This window comes from Falco punctatus (assembly GCF_963210335.1).
Source record: "Falco punctatus genome assembly, chromosome: 15".
Lineage (NCBI taxonomy): Eukaryota > Metazoa > Chordata > Aves > Falconiformes > Falconidae > Falco > Falco punctatus.
In genome coordinates, this window is record NC_137595.1 from 8,145,517 (window position 1) to 8,162,828 (window position 17,312).

The 17,312-nt window shown below is 43.3% G+C and overlaps 1 long non-coding RNA gene across 1 annotated transcript in view; it reads right to left on the minus strand.

Moving 5' to 3' along the window:
• Window positions 1-2,405: 2,405 nt before the first annotated feature.
• Window positions 2,406-17,312, minus strand: part of LOC308054015 — an 83,902-nt gene continuing 68,995 nt past the window's right edge. Inside the window, exon 3 of the long non-coding RNA XR_013923907.1 lies at window positions 2,406-13,331. This is a non-coding gene — a long non-coding RNA (uncharacterized lncRNA). The remainder of the gene's footprint in view (window positions 13,332-17,312) is intronic.

The window sequence follows — 17,312 nt, forward strand, 5'->3', positions numbered from 1 at the left end:
TTGACTTACTCAAAGCTTCCCTTACACAAATAAGGAACAAGTGGCCTTGATGGCATAAGCGCATGCAGTTACTACATACCACAAACCACCACAAGACACACTGACTTTTGTGGGTAGAGATACCCTAAGCATGGATAATTACATAAACTAATATACCACAACGTGAATATAAATTGAGTCTCAAAGTGGATTGATATTTAAGCCTTCAAGCATACAGATATTTTTGTATAAGTACACTAATATTTCCATTTGCTTCTGTGGGACAGCTCTCAGGCTTTATATTAAGCCCTTTCTGAAGTGTTTGCATGCTTCAGTCACACCAAGTATCATTTCACTGCTAAGACACCCTCGAGTGGCTCATAAATTCAGCAGCCCCTAGATTCTGGTGCTGTTGTATCTATCACCAACCCTGCATGACATACAGTAATTATAGGCTGCTGTCAGACTAGTAACATCCTCAACAAGTAGGGCTGAGCTCTTGAACATCAGTGTGCCAACCAGACAAATACGGAGCTCCTCTAAAAAGAGAGATTAACTGAAAGAAAGCAGGCCAAATCCTGCTCTCGTTTACCCATCCTGGATGGGCTGCGCAGATCTGACTGCCAAGACGATTTGGCAAGTTGCAGCCCTCCAGCAGCACAGACGCTTTTGCACAGCTCCTGTGAACAGAATGCAAATGCAGGAGCTGTGCTGGAGGGGCCCTGCCTGCCGGCTGCTGCACCACTTGCTCTGCCACCAGTGTCGGTGCAGCTCTGCAGATGGTTTACACTGGATCCCAATCTACACGCGTTTCTAGGTCAAATTTCCAGTTCTGGTTGGCTAGAAATACTCACCTTGAACATCCTTCTCTCCCACCGGAGTCACATAGTACAGTTTAGGATCATGATTTTTTTCCAAGTAAAGGGTGGAAATATTTTGTCATCTTAAATAAAAAGCAAGAAAAGGGAATTTCCTCAAAAACGCTGAGTAGAGACTAAGGCTGATAAAATTTACTCTAGAAGTAAACTAGTAAATGAAGCCTTAGAAAGCAGTTCCCTGAAGACAAGGTAACAGGACTGTGTAATTCTCATTCAGAGAAGGGAATCAAAAACTGAAACAACATATTTCATTCAAAGTCTCAAACAGGAACACGGCCAGGTTTCACCAATTGCTATGCCAATAAGTTCTCTGATAGTACCTTTGTTACTCAGGCTATTCATTTTTCCCTTTTCTTCTATCGACAGGGATTCCAAGATTTAGTGGGAAACTGCCCAGCTGCTGAACTGTAGAATATGGAGATAATGGGTCTAATTTGGCTCTGACATCCAAGGCAGCCCTAGCGATTTCAGGGAGGTCAGGTCTCGTGTGATCCTGCTCTCTAACTTTGCAACATACCCTGGGAAGACAGAGGAGCTCAGCTTCGAAAGTTCAAATGAAAGGAAGGAAAATGCAGTAGAAACAACCTGAAGGGATTTTACTGCTCTACAAACAAGTTCGGAAAATACACAGCTGGCTCCACACATGAGCCTGGGTCCACCAAGATAAGGGCAGATTTCCCCGCCATGGGACTAGCCCCGTTCAGCCCACCAGAGCTGGAGCAAGAGCAGCCATGAGCTGACAAAGGGATGATGAGGAAACATCTCCCTGGCAAACAGTAAGGAGGAGAACAGGAGATCTTTTTCTTTTTCTCAATTAAGAACTGAGAAACTCAGTTGCATAACTCAGCCAGCTGTACTCAACACTTCAGGCAACAAGCCACCTCACCTCTAAGCCAGCCTTCTCAGGCTGGATGTAACCATGGGCAGGACTTCCAGGCTTGTTGCACAACACAGGTAAGTCCCAAATGGGGCCTGGCTCCAGATTTCCAACCTGTCCCTGATACCAGGAAAGGGGAGGTCTCCCTGCAGCAGCTGCACTGGTTTTTTGCAAAACAGAAAGCAAAGGAACCCAGAAAACATCAGATAATTTTTTTAAGACACTTAATGCAAAGCATTATATAAATATAAATAAACAAAGCATCAGAAAATAAGGAGAAACAAGAGGGTTTGTCCTTCCAGTTACCATCAGGACACTAGGAAAACATTGATGAAGAGGTTGCAAATGGACTTCTAGGGTCTATCAGATCTGTGGACTTAGGAGGAGAGGGCAGGAGAGCTAGCAGAGGCTAGCACAGGAGACTTACTCGTGTCCAGTGCACTGCCAGGGCTCCTCTCTCCCAGCACCACCTGGCCCTGCACACCAGCTGGAGGGACCCACTTACCTTCTCTCATTAGGTGACTCACACCAGGAGTAAATCCTGTCACATGACCTGAAAGCCTAAATTAGGAAAAGCCCAGTTAATTATCCTGGTGCAAGCCAAGAGAGACACCCCAGCCGGCCAAGGGTCCCATTGCAGGCAGAGGAGCACCATGGACAGACCATGCACTGTAGTGATTCTGAGGCGCACACGTCTCACTACAAGCCAGTTTAGCTGCCAGCCACATGAGTACTTGACTTTTCTCTTGGGCAAGTTTTACATCCTGGAGTATTCACCTGCCCTGGTGAACAGGTAGGCAGTGCCAGGGCTGGCCCCAAATCCACGCAGGCTGCAGCAAGAGCATCCCCCACCCACAGCCTAACCGGGAGTACTTCATCCCATCCCCAAAACGGTCAGTTTAATCTCTCACAGCTGGGCGCTTGGACCCTCAGCCACATTTTGAAACACAAGCAGACCTCCACGTTTAATTTGGATAAGGTAGGCTTTTATATACAGATCAGTTTGTGACCATATGCTACAGAGTAGCTATGCTTCTATTTACACAATTATTTTATAGTGTCAGTGGTAATAACAAAAGATGAAGTGATAGAAATAAATCTAAGAAGGATGTATGAAACAAGGGTTGGTGTTTATATGGAAAACCTGACTGTGTAAAACTAAGAACAACAGAGCTTCAAAGTTTTATTTCATGTAAATCAGTCAACAGATATCTCAAAGTGTAGACAGAGAATTTATAAACTTAGGCTTTTTTAATTTAGTACTTATTAGTCAGATTTTTAAACAAGTGGTGCTATTTCTAAACTTATTTTATGATGTGTAAATCCATTTCTTGACTTAAAACAACAGTTGAATCTTTTTGTGTCTTATAATGATCTCTAAAGTTGTGAGGTTAGAGTTTACTGGCTGTTTTATGTGCCTATAGCCATATACAGTTTAAAGACCAAGCTGTAAAGAAAAACGGATTTAAAAAAAGTCCTAGCATGTAAGGCAATAGGAAAGCAATGTTTTTTCTCACCAGGAAATAATTTTACAAATGGAACCCATATTTCTGTAAATAAACATCTGCCTTCTCATTAGCTTCACATCAACCTATACTGAAATATACATCTGAGAAGTCTGTCAAAGCAGTCACAAAGGAAAAACAAGAGCAGGGTTTAAAAGCAAAGCCTTCAAAAAATTTTATGCTTTTCAAGTCTAAGCAGTAAACAGGACAGGAGAATGACAGGAGAGAGTTGGCAACAGAATCTCATCACTAAAAAAATAGATTTTTTTTTCTTAAAACATAAAACTTTTGTTTGGTCAACTGTCCACAAGTGGTTTGCAGAGCAGGTAGATAGACATATGATGCTGACATACTGTAAAATCACAGCCCTAAAAAATGCGATCAGGAGTCCCAAACCAACTGTCAGGCAGCAAACAAGCCCAGCAGACACGGTTGGTGGAACACAGAGCACCTCAGACTCCAAATATTTTCTTTCCTGCTTTTTAAGAAGCAAAGGATGAATCTAGCTTCTAAAAGAGCACAGGATCAATACCAAAGAAAACATAATTAGAAGATACTTGGGGGAAAAAATAAAATGAAGTAATGTATTTAAAAATACAGAACAATCTGTCATTACTGAGCAAGCCCTTGTGTTGCATTGCTGAGTCACCCACGGGTCTGCATGGCAGCAGGTGACATTTCTGAGCTCTGTGTCTTGCTTGATGAGGCTCTGTAAATCTAACGTGGAGGTCCCAAGGCATGGGGAGGGGCTTGTCCCTTGATCCATGCTGGAATTGACAGAACCCTGTTTTCCTACAAAGTGCCCCATTAACGTTCACATCTCTCCCAGGCAACCTCCCCATCTTTGCTGGAGTTACCTCCTACCCAATATCCTAATTTCTTCTCCCCCTCTTGTGATTTCTGAAGCAAGATCTGATACAACACTGAAGTTTACACTGGGGGGCATTACTCCTCCTTAAGAATCAAATGGGATGATACGGGGGATGCTCTGTTCTACTTTCCTGTAGAGTAGTAGCTCTGTACTTTCCTAGTGATCTGTCCCCACAGCATCCCAAGCATTCCTCTCTCAATGGAAAACTAGCTTGCCAGAATAAGCACAGAGTGCTCCAGTCTGATCCAAAAAAGTGACTGAGCATGAAATCTGTAGGACTGATCTGATGCTCTGCGACATGTATTGTGGCTTTGCTGGGAGAGACCAGAGTGCTCAGCACTTGGCAGGACTGAAGTGTCTGCCCTGGGTAAAAAACAAAAAAAAATTTAAAAAGCACTGAAAACTTCCCTCTTTAGCTCCAGATATTCAGATATTGTATTACTTTAAAAAGTCACTTTGTATGTCTCTTATAAAAACACACTATCATTTTGTTTAAAAGTTTTAGTTTACAGTCCACAAATCAAAAAATCACATTCTGTTTTGAAGAATGGATATTTTGTATATCCTCTTCCCCTGGCTTCCAGTCTCAGAAGAAGCTATAAGCAAATAGTAAAACACTTTAGTTTCAAGTAGCTTTCACAGAAATGTTGGTGTCTCGCAGCAAGGCTAAGCAAACAGGAGTATCCCTGGCCTGCACAGCTGCTGCACTATCCGTGCTAAAGCCCAAGCACATTCCATAGCCTAAGTAGCAACTCCAAATTGTTTACTATTAAGAATAACATTTTTTAAATACTGATTTAAACTTGCTGCTGTTGAAGACAGTGGCAGAGCTGCCATCTACTCTTGCAGAGGAGATAAGCAATGTCAGACGATGCTAACCTGGATGGTGCAGCACATTTCATCTCCATGGGGCTGAAGTGAGAAGTGTGCAACAGACCCCACCCCCATAGTGACTGAATATAGTTATTTATCTCATACTTCAGAAGTGAAAAGTTAGTCTCTTTCTTCCTCTGAAACCTGTCTAACATCTGACCTAATGTATCAAGGAGTCTTGAAATAATGAGGCAAATCAGAAAATTGGAAGCTCCAGGCTTTGCACCTCTGAGCCAACCATCATTTCAGACATAGCTTTTCCCTATTACTTCAGGCATGCTATGCTCCTTAAAATTAAGGTTTGATACTTAGCTGGCTGTGATTTTTCTTCATTCTTAACAATATTTCCCTCCTGAATTTTCCCCTTCATTTTCCTGTTGCTGTTAAAAGGCCTCATTTTCCAGCACTTCATTGCAGCCTCCATTAAAAGAAAATGTAACCAGAACAAACCAATTGGGTAGATCTCACTCTAAAACAACATGGGTGTTGTTTTTCAGGCCAGTCTAATTTCCTGGTTTGGGTGTCTCCCAGTACTTCCCAACCAGCTTTCCTCATGCAGTCCTACCCCTTGTGCCAGGTGTTTGGAAAGCAGAAGGCAGGGCAGAAGGAGATACTCCAACCTAAGGTGCAAGCCAGCCAGTGAGAGCTCAGCCCAGCCAGGTGCACGCTCCTTCAAGCACCCACAGTGTAGCAGCTCACAGATTTCCAGTTGTCCCTGTAGCGGCACTTTTGCTGGATCCGACCCAGAATACACAGCACTTTGCAGTGCTGCTTTTCCTTCCAGTGCCGGAGACATTGGACACGCACCAAGGACAGCTGGCTGCGAGTTTCCCCGAAGGTATGAAATATTAATGTCTTATAGTGGTTCAGGAGGTATTTATCCAAGGACTGCACTGAAGCTGGCAACGACCCAAGGCTTGATATAAACTTGTTCCGGGATCACGTTTACTTCTGAAGACTGATAACTTCCACATCTTTCACACGCTTTTGACAAAGTCTCTATTTTGCTGTCATAAGAAAATAAAAGCGTAGCTCTGTGAGTTGGTCTGGAGTGCGTTTGTCCACTACCCCTATGTTGAGGCCGTGGCCAAGTCCAGGTGTTTCACAGGAAGGGAGCAGCAATCCTGCAGAAGAACATGCCTCCACTAGGAACCTCGTTTAGGCCTGAAAGCCTTACGTTAAATATAAGCACACAACCCTAAGAAAAGAAGTTGCATTTTTTTCCTTGCAACTTGCTGAGTTTGGGGTTTTCACCTTGCCTTAGCAATGTAATGGGTTCCATGAGCAAAGCACACACTGTGAAGAAGCATCTTCTAGAAAGCTGAAGTTCAGTTTCACCAAAATTCTCTCAAATTGTATGTCTAGAAATCCCTGAATTCACCCGTTGTGAATCAACAATCATTTTGACCACCTTAAATTGGTACCCATAAGGGAACAAACCCAGACAAATTCACTTCAAAGCAAAGTTAATTCCTGCGCAGGAACTGCTGCTAGATTTCCCAGCAGCCTGGATAAGGAACACAGGGTAGGGGTTCGGTGCAAACATGACAAGACTTCGTCAGTTATTAGAAATTACTTAGGAACACCCACCATTAGCTAGTATTTACTGTATTTTTGTATATATTTAGGTTAAACACTTCAAAAAACGTACCCAACAGGTACAGTCACCCACCATTAACACCGTTAATAAACAATGCTTTAAAATTATTTGCAAAAAGAAGTCTTTGAGCAGGTAGACAGTGTTGCTAATCAGGGGCAGGACAGCTGTGCAGCACATTCGCTCCCATGCTGCTCCTGAGAAAGCAGGGTAATAACTTCTGCAAGTTTAATACGTCCCCATGCTGATGGAAAACTAGTTCTAGGTAATGGTCTGAAGAAGCCCTGAGAACACGTGAATCATAATATAATGAGTAAAGCATGCATGCTAATATTGCCTTAATAAAACCAAAACCCACTAGGTTATGAATAATCAAAAATAATTGTTGAGATAGGAAACCTTGGGGAATCTCCCCAGCAGAATCCAGAGGAGAAAGTGCTCAAGGTTTTGTAATCCCCTCCTGCTCTGCTTCCTGTCTGTACCTTGAAAAACAGCTCTATTTTCAACACAGTTGGGCAATAAATCCCAGGTGTCACGACCGTATTTCTCCCCCCTACTTGGCAGAAGCCAAAAGGCTTTTGCAACAGAAAGAGTTCCTTCCCATTGTAGCAGTCTAGATTTCTTTTTATGAGAAAATTCCATGTCTTTTTACCATTCGGGTAACCCTCTGGTAACTACTCCCTATCTGTCCCTTGCTACACACAGATCCCTTTCTCTTTCATGAGTCCTACTACATCATTTTTAAGTAGCCAGCCAAAATAATCACAGTACTTTTTCAATACTATATATTTTAGCCTTATTTTAATACCATTTTTACTTTCTTTGATTGCCGCTGCTCATATCCTTTAAATTATCATGCGATGCTTTCTATAAGCACCAAAATCACTTTGCCATTTCAAAGGCAGAGCCAAGCGAGCCCTGCAGGTCCCCGCTTGGCGAGCAGGCGGCCAGCTGTGTGCTGGCTCCTTGCTCACAAAGGCTGAAACTCCTCTTAGGGAGGCGCCGTCTGAGAGGAAGAGCAAACTTCAACACCACAGATGGTCAGGAGGGGATGAATCACTGTGCACACCGAAAACCACACACACGGCTCACACAGGACTCACAAGTTATGTCTAAAAGACAAAGTTCAAACACAAATTGACTAAGTAATTTGTGTTGACGCAGTGGAGCGGGACCAATCTGTTGCAGAGGGAGAGAGGAGCAGAGCGTGCAGAGTATTGGGGTGGTCTGACCCAGGAGGGCAATGAACTGACCACCCAAAAATCATTATTAATGCTAATTTCCTAGACTACCACCAAGGGCTAGATTTATTACTGTCAGCAGAAGATAGCATAGGAGATAACCAAGCTGCTGGGAGCCACTCCATGTGCAGCATGACCGATTACCCTGGGAATCCAGCAAGACACAGAAGAAGGCCAGCTGTGCTTCTTAATCCTCCCTGCTGCATATTTTAAAAATTGAAGTGGACTTGAGAGTAAGAGCAGAAACCAGCAGACCACTGAGCTTTCCTACCTTAGTCCTAAACAAGAAATGAACGATATTTTTGTCTTACCCAGAAGGCTGGGAGCAAGATGCTCGAGAGACCTGGTGGTAACTGAAATCCATGAAGTTGCATCAGGAAGGAGCTGGCCCCAGGGCGGTGCTTTGGCTAGCAGAGGATTACACAGCTCTCCAGGTGAAGCTGATGATTCCCCACCAGATTTTTTTATCAGTCCAGGCAGAATTAAGCACAGATTTACAGACCTACAGCAACAGAGGAATTTGCAGCTTTTCCATGATAGAATAGCAGGAAGCATTGCTGTAAGTGTACGATGTGTTGAAAGTTATTCCTGGCAAGTAGGCAATTGAAAAAGTAAAAATGAAACCTCATTTTCATGAGGTCATGATCACCAATACATTTTTACTGGGGCAGTAAATGTTGCCTTACATTTGTTGTTTGTCTTATAGATCATGTGGCTAAGCTGCTGAACTGAAAGGATATTGCAGGAGGTAACCAGAGAGGTCTGGGTCAAAAAGAGGGATGCTTTTCCATGAAAAAAGGTTTCAAATGTTAGACTGGAATAGTGGAGGCCCAAATCTCAACCAACTCCCAGAGAAAGACCTGACCTTCCTGTAAAAAAATAATACAAAACACAAAATGCAAAATTAGAAGAAATGCAATAATTGGAAGAGTGATATTTTTATGCAGGAACACAGCCAGCTGCCTTGTAACCAGCATCACATACCCTCGCAGAGGGAAGGAAAGGAAGGAACTGATCTCCAAATGCTACAGCCTTGGAGAGGGAAGGAAGGCAAAAAGGCAAATAACTAACATTGTTGGGTGCTCTACCCCCTTGTGAGCATGTCTGTCGCCTGAGGAAATTCTGTATTATGCACTAATTAGATACAAGAGGATTTTGTTTGGAAGCAAAAAGCACAGAAGGATTTTGATACATGGACACTGTAAAATATTAGTGATATTAAGAGAGTCATTTGTTGTCAGTTTAAAGTACGTAGCTTCTTTACATAACTAAATAAATTACTCCATTATTCATATTTTTACAGCTAGATAAATATTTTAATTCCTGTTTACTGCCAGTAGCTTTAACTAACTGCTTTCTGTAATCCTTCTATAAATCTTACTTGTAATACATTATATCTGATATAAATTCTGGTACTTTCAGTAATTTAGATTCCAGCTGCCTGCCAAGTTCTGCAGGCCAGCTCAGCCCTGTTGCTGATCTTTTAAAGCCCCCCTCCAGATGATGTTGTAGCCTGAGGTTGCAACAAGGATTTAAGGCAGAAATACTGAAGAACAGGCAAGTAGCAGGGAACTTTCCATATAATTTTTCAGTAGAATTTGAATTACTTTGGAAGAAACAAATATACAAATATATATAGACACACACATTACTCAAGCAAACGTCTTCCTGGTTCTTCAGGCAGGTGTGTCCACAGCACCAGGTAGGGATAACAGCAGTAGAATGGCACCTGGAGTTACAATTCCGGTTTCCCAGCCCAGGACTGTGAGAACAAGCCTGTACCTCTAACCCATTACAGCACAGGTAATTGAAGAGTTGCAGTGTTTTTCACAGTATGATCAAATGATACTGAATAACGAAGAGCTGCAACTTTGTGCAAGGAGGTAAGTGCTCAAGAATTGATGCAATCAGTTCCTTTTGCACCCAGATAGGTGCAACTGCTCTGTAGTGTGCAAACTAAGACTTACACAGCTGATAAAATCAAGAGGTTCTTCAACAAGCACTGAGCACTTGAAAGCAGCTGAAATCTCAGAGCTTCAAACAGCACCATGTCCTCCAGTCCAGAGGTCTTTGTTCTTGGGAGCCGCAATTTTCCTTGAAAGCCTCCAGCAGATACCCATTTGGGCTCCTGTTTTTTCAGGGGACTGTGCCCTTCTCACATGCAAGATGAGCTGGTCTCCTCTCAGAATATTATCTTCACTTCTGACACCTTTTCCACTCCCAAGCCCATGTTTCTGTAGGTATCCAAGACCATGAAGACCCTGGGTAAAAATGGAAGTCCTTGGGCTCTTCACAAGCTACCCAGAACATCACATACCACTCATACAAGACAGTCAGCAGCTCCCTTAGAATTTCATTTCACTGGCCTCAGCACACCCTTCTCTGGCTGGAAAGGGTTGCAAACTGATGATGACGTCTTATCTTGGTTACAAAGCCACTCTACTCAGAACAGCATTGGTCTCATGACCAAACTTCTGTCCATCTCAGCTGGAAGGAACAGTACTTGCAAGTCATTGATGTGGGATAATCCACTGCAGGCTCAGGTCATAAATTCCCAGTATCTCAGCTCTCCCATGGACTGGCAAAAGATGTCACAAGCATCTGCAACTTTTACCTATGTAACTATAAAAGTAAAAGTGCATGAGCTTTCCTCGCAGGTTTTATCTGAGATATTATGATACCTGGATGTTGCTGTTAGTGAATACAGAACTATTAAAGTGTTTTGAAGTGAAGTGGCTAGGCATGTGTAATTTGTTGGTTATCTATTTGATTACCCTGAGTAAATGTAGACCTATATCTTTTGGATTGTTAAAGTAGAATGGATTCAACTCTAGAATTGGCTCTTTGGAGCCAGCAGGAGTATTCCCTGTGATGCCAGTAAGCACATTTGTTCCCCAGTGCTCCAGCCAGCTGGCTCAGAGGACACTGGTGCTACTGGAAGAGTCCCTCTGGCACACATATCCTATGGATCAGAGATTGAGTGAATGCAAAATGCCAAGAAAAGCTGTAAAACTAACACTGAATTAACAAGCCATTGGTAATACCTGTCAAGAACAGAACATTAATCTTTAACATAACTGCCTCTAAGGATGAAATATTTCAGTTACACAAGAAACAAGAAAATATGATAATTTTGTCACACTTGGATGCTTCACTTACCACAGCGATGAATCAAATAATTGCCTGGTCCAGCATTTAGTATGACACTAAATACGGTGCTGGATCTATTGATCCTTTACATGAACGGCTTTTTGAACCTCCAGCAAGGTTAAATTGAAGGAGGGAAACACATTGAAATGTCATATTCTGCCAGGAGGGCTGCTTCTCCATGCATTTTTTTTGTTCATCTTTGTTATGACAAGTGCTAGTACTCGTCTTGTTGGGTTTCTCTCATCATTTCCATTACAGGTGGTGGCCGGGAGAACTTTTCAACACATCGGAAAAATTTCCATGAGGTTGGATGGAAAGACTGTTAAATTATTTAGTGCTCCCAGATACACAAAGCCTTTAGAGGGTTAGTAACTGGCTGCTGGCAACCCAGCACTGAATCCTCTCAGATCAGGGATTTTCCCGTAGAAAATGTGCTCCTATAGGACCTTCTCTGTCCAGTTTCAATCAAGCTCTGACATGCTTCTGCTGTGTTCAGTCCCAGCAGTGGTGTCTGCAGACAGGCAACGCTCCAGCCAAGCGTCCCGAGCTTTGACATGATTTGGGTCCTCATCCCAAGCTCCAGTGAGCACTGGGGTGTGATGCTCCTGGTTGCACTCCTTCTATACCAGGAAGACCTCCTGGTATTTTAAATATTTGAGTAGAGAGATATGATGGGATGTTTCTGAGTGTAGATTTTTGATGTATTAGGACCTCATCAAAAGGAAGAGATGAAAGTAAAACAACCTCTGAAAGCTTTGATTTTCCAAGTGAAATTTCCATAGCAATCACAGAGGGGAGAAACTGCTATATTTGAAAATCTGATTTTGGGATAATTAAAAGCATTGTCAAATAAATACAGTGAGAAGTAGGCAAATTTATGCAAACAATATTTCAAAATTCACTGGCCAGAACCAGAGAAGAGTAGCATGCCTGTAACAACACTGCAAGAGAGGAGGGTATTGATTACATTAACAGGGACATTGTGCAGCTGTACAGACTTCACTCTGAATATGTTACAGAGGACTTAGAATCCAGTCAGGTAATGTTCATGCTTTAATTTTTATCCAGCTCCAAATGTAAAATATCTTTCTCTCAGAAAGAAAATTAAAGAATTTCAGATGCACGGTTTGATTCACAGAATTAATGAGATAAAACTCCTGGCTAGAGGTAAAAGAAACAATGCATTAAATCAATGGAAAAGTTTCCTTTGAAGGATTTGATGTCAAATCAGGATGTGACCCTTCTGCAAACCTCACAGGTTGGAGACATCTCAGCCAGAGATGCTGGCTTTCTCTGAAAAGTTGGGTCCAGCTGGGCCAGAAGGGAAAATCTGCGGATTACAGAGAAGAGCCGTCATCCAGACAAAGTGAGATCACAAGGCTTTCTTGGGAATTGCTTTGGGAGTCAAAGACACATCTTGCTGCTGTGTTAGAAGTTGGTTCTGACACTAGATCTTCCCCAAAATCTAATTTTCCTCTTCTGTCCCATCCTCACCTTCACTCAACTCAGGTCAGCTGCACACGTGCAGCAGCATCTCAAGAGGTTCATGGATCACCTGCAGCTCCCAGTAACACTGATGGCCATCTGCATCCTCCTGAGCCATCAGTTACTGACAGGATGAGTCACCCAGCCCCTGCCACCACTGCTGCTTCAGAAAAACAGTGATGGAATTTAATGTCACAGACCAAAACTGGAAAAAAAAAACAAAAACCCAAAACTAAAATACAGCAGCTTTAGATGTTTGAAGCCCAGGCACAAGGGACAAGGTGAAAGATGATGCTGCTGGAAAGAAAACCATTAAGCGTGAGGGATATTCAGCAATATCCGTTCTGCCCCTTGCAGCCCCCCTCTCTTGTCCGATTACAGCAGCATAACATCAGTTTCTGGGCATTACTCCATGGGATGAGAAAGCTGTGAAAGACTGTGCATCATGCAAGATAAATGTGTGGGTTTTTTTAACACAGTGTGCTAATCACATCCGTTCGTTGTACTCCCAGCTCTCCAGCATGTGGCAGGAGGGCTGGCGGATGCTTGGCTCTGGGGTCCTTTTGAAACTCTCCAGCACAGACTCATCTTCAGCCCTTCAGGTAATGGTAAACCACCCAGAAACCCCTCCAGCAGCAGCTCTGTTATCTCAGCGAGCAGGTGACCCCAGCAGCCCTCCTGCATCAAAATCTAGGAAGCTGCAGCTGACCCTTCCGTGACATTGGTGTGTGTCCTGGGACCTCCTATCCTCCCAGCACTGCAGTGGGCGAGGGGAAGAGTCACCACAGCGATAAAATACTCTTACCATGACAATGACCAGACTGTCCATGCTGCACGGCACTGCAGTGCTCCAGAGGCAGCAGGTTCAATAGCCCCTGCAAAAAATAATATTGAAGTTCATTCTTTGCAATAACACAACAGAAAGTGAGAGGACTTTTTGATATAAGTAACAGAGCCCCTAGGTTAACAGAGATTAACAGCAAAGACATTTATTAAGTGTGAATCATTTCCTACTTATTGTCCACAAACTCATTAAGAGCGTGCTTTTCTTTTTTGTAAGCCAAATGCGTAACCGGCATTATTAGTTTCCTCCTCCTCTCTCCCTCTCCTTTAATTTTTAATTAGAGCATGGAGGGGGGAAACACGTGTTTGATATGAAGAACTGGGGAGGGAGAATAATAATTCTGACTGTTTCAATTATTCCTACACAAGATGAGCCAGATTCCTGTACGAGCTCAGCCTCCACAGCCGGCACCGGATCTGAGCTGAGGCCAGTACTCGGTGTGCTCTGCGGGGCTGAGCGCTCGGGGGATCCAGCCCTCGCCCAGGCGCCGAGTGGGTGCAGGGCTCTGCCTCCGCTTGAACCCAGTGAGGGCGCTGGGCTGCTTCAAACCATTGGCATCAGCTGGAAATGTGTCTCTGGAAAAGGAAGACTTCCCATCAGCAAAGTGCTGCTTTAGTTGAATGTCCCTTTCTTTGCAACTTAGATGTGCTGAAGGAACCATCCTCCAGCCTCACTGATCTGCTCACTTCGCTGCCACCTTCAGACACTCTGCTTGAAACGGAAGGATCTGTTTGCTCATCTCATCTGCTCTCTCCTGAACCTTCCTTTGCCTCCTTCCTCTCAGTACTCCCCATTCCCATACCCAACGTGGGTACAACCAGCCTTGCTGCTGACAGGGCATGCACACATCCCAGTCCCTGCCCCAGGCTGAAGCACACTCACTGGACCGTATCACAAAATTACATACACAGACCTTGGGCCAGGGGCTTCCTCTGCCTCCTTTTTCTTCCACCTTTAGTTTGGGAAAAAATTACGATTAAAGCTGAGAAAGCTGCAATGACCTTTGAAAACCTGGCTAGTTTTCATCATTCAACAAATGCGTAAGGAGTGGTTTTGTGCAGAATGCACTTAAGTGTAATTATTATTCCTGGAGTAGCAGAAATATATTTCAGGTGTTGTGCAGTGTTTGCAAAACACTGTGACATGTGTATCTATGGAAACCACAAGATACAAACGCCGTATCACCACGGCTCCGTCAGTTAATTCCGTATCATTTTACCAGGATATTTACTCCAGCAGTTCAAATGTTTAATTCCAGCTTGGTTTCACTGATAAACATGACTTTATGACAAACACATTTTTACAAAGCAGCTGTTAAACTGATAATCACTTCCAACTTGATCTCATAACCAGCAAGTTTTTCAAGCAGTGCATTTGCAAAGTCAGTGAGGAACATGATGAGAAGGGTTTTGAACTGCTCTGATGCTTACTGTCACGCAGGAGGAGATGGGCTGATACTTCCAGAACTGCAAAAGGAAGCTATAAATGCCAGGCACCAACCACTCCAGCTCCACTACTGGCACAGGCAAGACCACTGCTCTGCCATCCCTGAAAGGCAGCCAGAAGAGCCTGCACAAGCGGAGATGAGCAAGCTTTTCCCACGACCTTCCCAGCCCGCTGGAGGTCCTGCACGCCAACATTTTACAACAAGGTGGTCGGTTGTGTTCAGGAATTACACTTGACAAATGAATTTGTCTCAGCTGTGGATCTGGCATGCAAACAGCCCACTAAGTCATTTCAGGGCCTGTCTCTAATTAAATGTAAGCGAATATAGACATGGATTAGAGAAACATAGATCTCCAAGAAATATGAGAACTTGTAGCTCCTTCACAAGTTTAAATCTCTCCCTATTTTGCAGAAGCCTGAACATCTTGACAGTCCTCTTCAATACAAACTATAGACTCTTCTGAATCCAAATACTTGCAGGAGGTAGTTTATCTCAAGCACATAAATCAGTTTAAACGGTATTAATTCTTTCCCACAACAAGAGCTGCAGCTGTTCCCACCTACTTATACCTGTGTGCACCACATCTCACTAGGGAAGAGCAGAATGTTATCCAGAGCTGTGCTGACTGTCAGCTGCATTTCAGACCCCCAGTGCTGCATTCTTTCCCTACCATTACAAGGTCCACTGGGGTAGCTAAAACTTTGCTGGCAGAACCCCAGGGCAACAGGTTTACACCAGGTTGATTTTAAAATCTAAGAACTCATGAAAAAATCCTATTGAACTATTAGGGAAGAGGTAGCAAAGGTCCAAGGGTTACAAAGAATGGGTTCAGTTACCTCAACCAGAAAACCTGGAAATGTTTTCCCTTGGTTGCTCCCTTACTACCTGCAGAAGTGCCACCTCCAGTCGGGAAGCAGAAGAGACAGCTCTTCCCTGCACAGGCAGAGCCAAGCACTCAGTCATACTACAGTGGAGTAAGTTTGTTGGTGTCCCTACTCCCTGTATGCAAGAGGTGAGGGAAAAGGTGGCGATCACCAAAGTTTATGCAACTTGCTCACTTTCCTGGCTGTCCAAGTAATGAAGACATCCAACTTTAGAAAATGATAATAAAAAGAAAACGAACACAGCATACACTATTCCCAGGAAACCAGTAACTTGCATCCTCTATTACATGCAAGCTCCATCTGACAGAAAAACTTAATGTCAGAGCTTCAGAAAAGACTTTTTGCCCAATGCGGATGCAAGAAAGCAGAGGCAGGATTTCTGCTAACTCCAGACAGACTTGAAAGAGTCCCCAGGCTTCTGACAGCTGTCAGGCAGTCCCAAGGATGAGTCGGGTTTGCCTCTTTGGGAGCGAGCCTGTGAAACCTGGATCTTGCCTTCATCACCCTCAAACACAGCTGGCTCCTGTATAAGCAGGGGTCACCTGTGATGTTCTGGGAGGTGATGCCAGCACAAACGCGTAGGGTACTTCCAACACATGTTATTGTGTGGGGCAGGAGTGTGAGAAGAGGAAAAAGCAAGGGCCTGGTAACATCTTCTCACTCAGCTTGGTACTGCAGGGAAGCAGGGGAGGGGATCAGTTTGTCCTGCCCTTCCTTTCCAGTTATTACTTTACATCAAAGATCTACTTTTGAAGACAGTTTCCTACCTTAAAAAGAAATAGCAGCCCAAATCAGAAATCTGTTACCTCCCCTTAAAAACAGCTGAAGATTGAGAGTGGTGGGCCTGGGGGAAGTTTGCACGCTTCACAGCAATGACATTTAGGGACGTGGCATGTCAAACACTGGGAGCACTTCAGTAAACAGAGCTGATTTGTTACACTGGGTCTGTGCAGCTGAGCCAGATGAAGGCTACGCTTCAGAAGATGGTATTTTCTACCATCCCTTGATGTTTATTGTCCCAATCCAATTTAATTCATCCATTTGATTTGTAAATGGACACAGCCTGCAGAATTTGAAAATTAGTAAAGTTTGCCAAGCAAAAGTAAAAGTCCTCATTTTGTGTAATAAAAGGCTTAAAAGCACACAAGCAAAACATAATGCAATAGGGAGGACTACCAAAACCAGACATTACTGATGTGCAAGGTGCTTAGAAAGTCAGAAATCTCTGCAACTTTTGATAGATAAAAAGTCATTCATCATATCATTAAAGTCTAATGAAGGCAACTTCAAAAATGCCAGAGCACATACATGCTCTTGATGAATTTTTCTTTGAAGATAGCTTTTGATGCTTTTCTAAACAGAATAATTTTTCTGCATAGTATTTGATGTTGATGTGCAAAACACAACTATGACATTAAGAGTAGTCTCAGCATGAAGAAGGATTCCCTCTACCTGTGACTTTCTGATATTCTGTAAGTGATTGAAGAACACAAAAGAAATCAGACCAATGTCCCCACCCCATCCTTCAGCCACAGACCCTCTTGGAAAACTTGATCCCTATTACATTCAACCTCTAGTCCACTTTCTCAGTCAAATGTACATTTAAATATTGTTTTCTGTTACTGCTCTTATTCCAGGATGGTCCACTCGCTACAGCACCACCATATGATGGAAAGACATG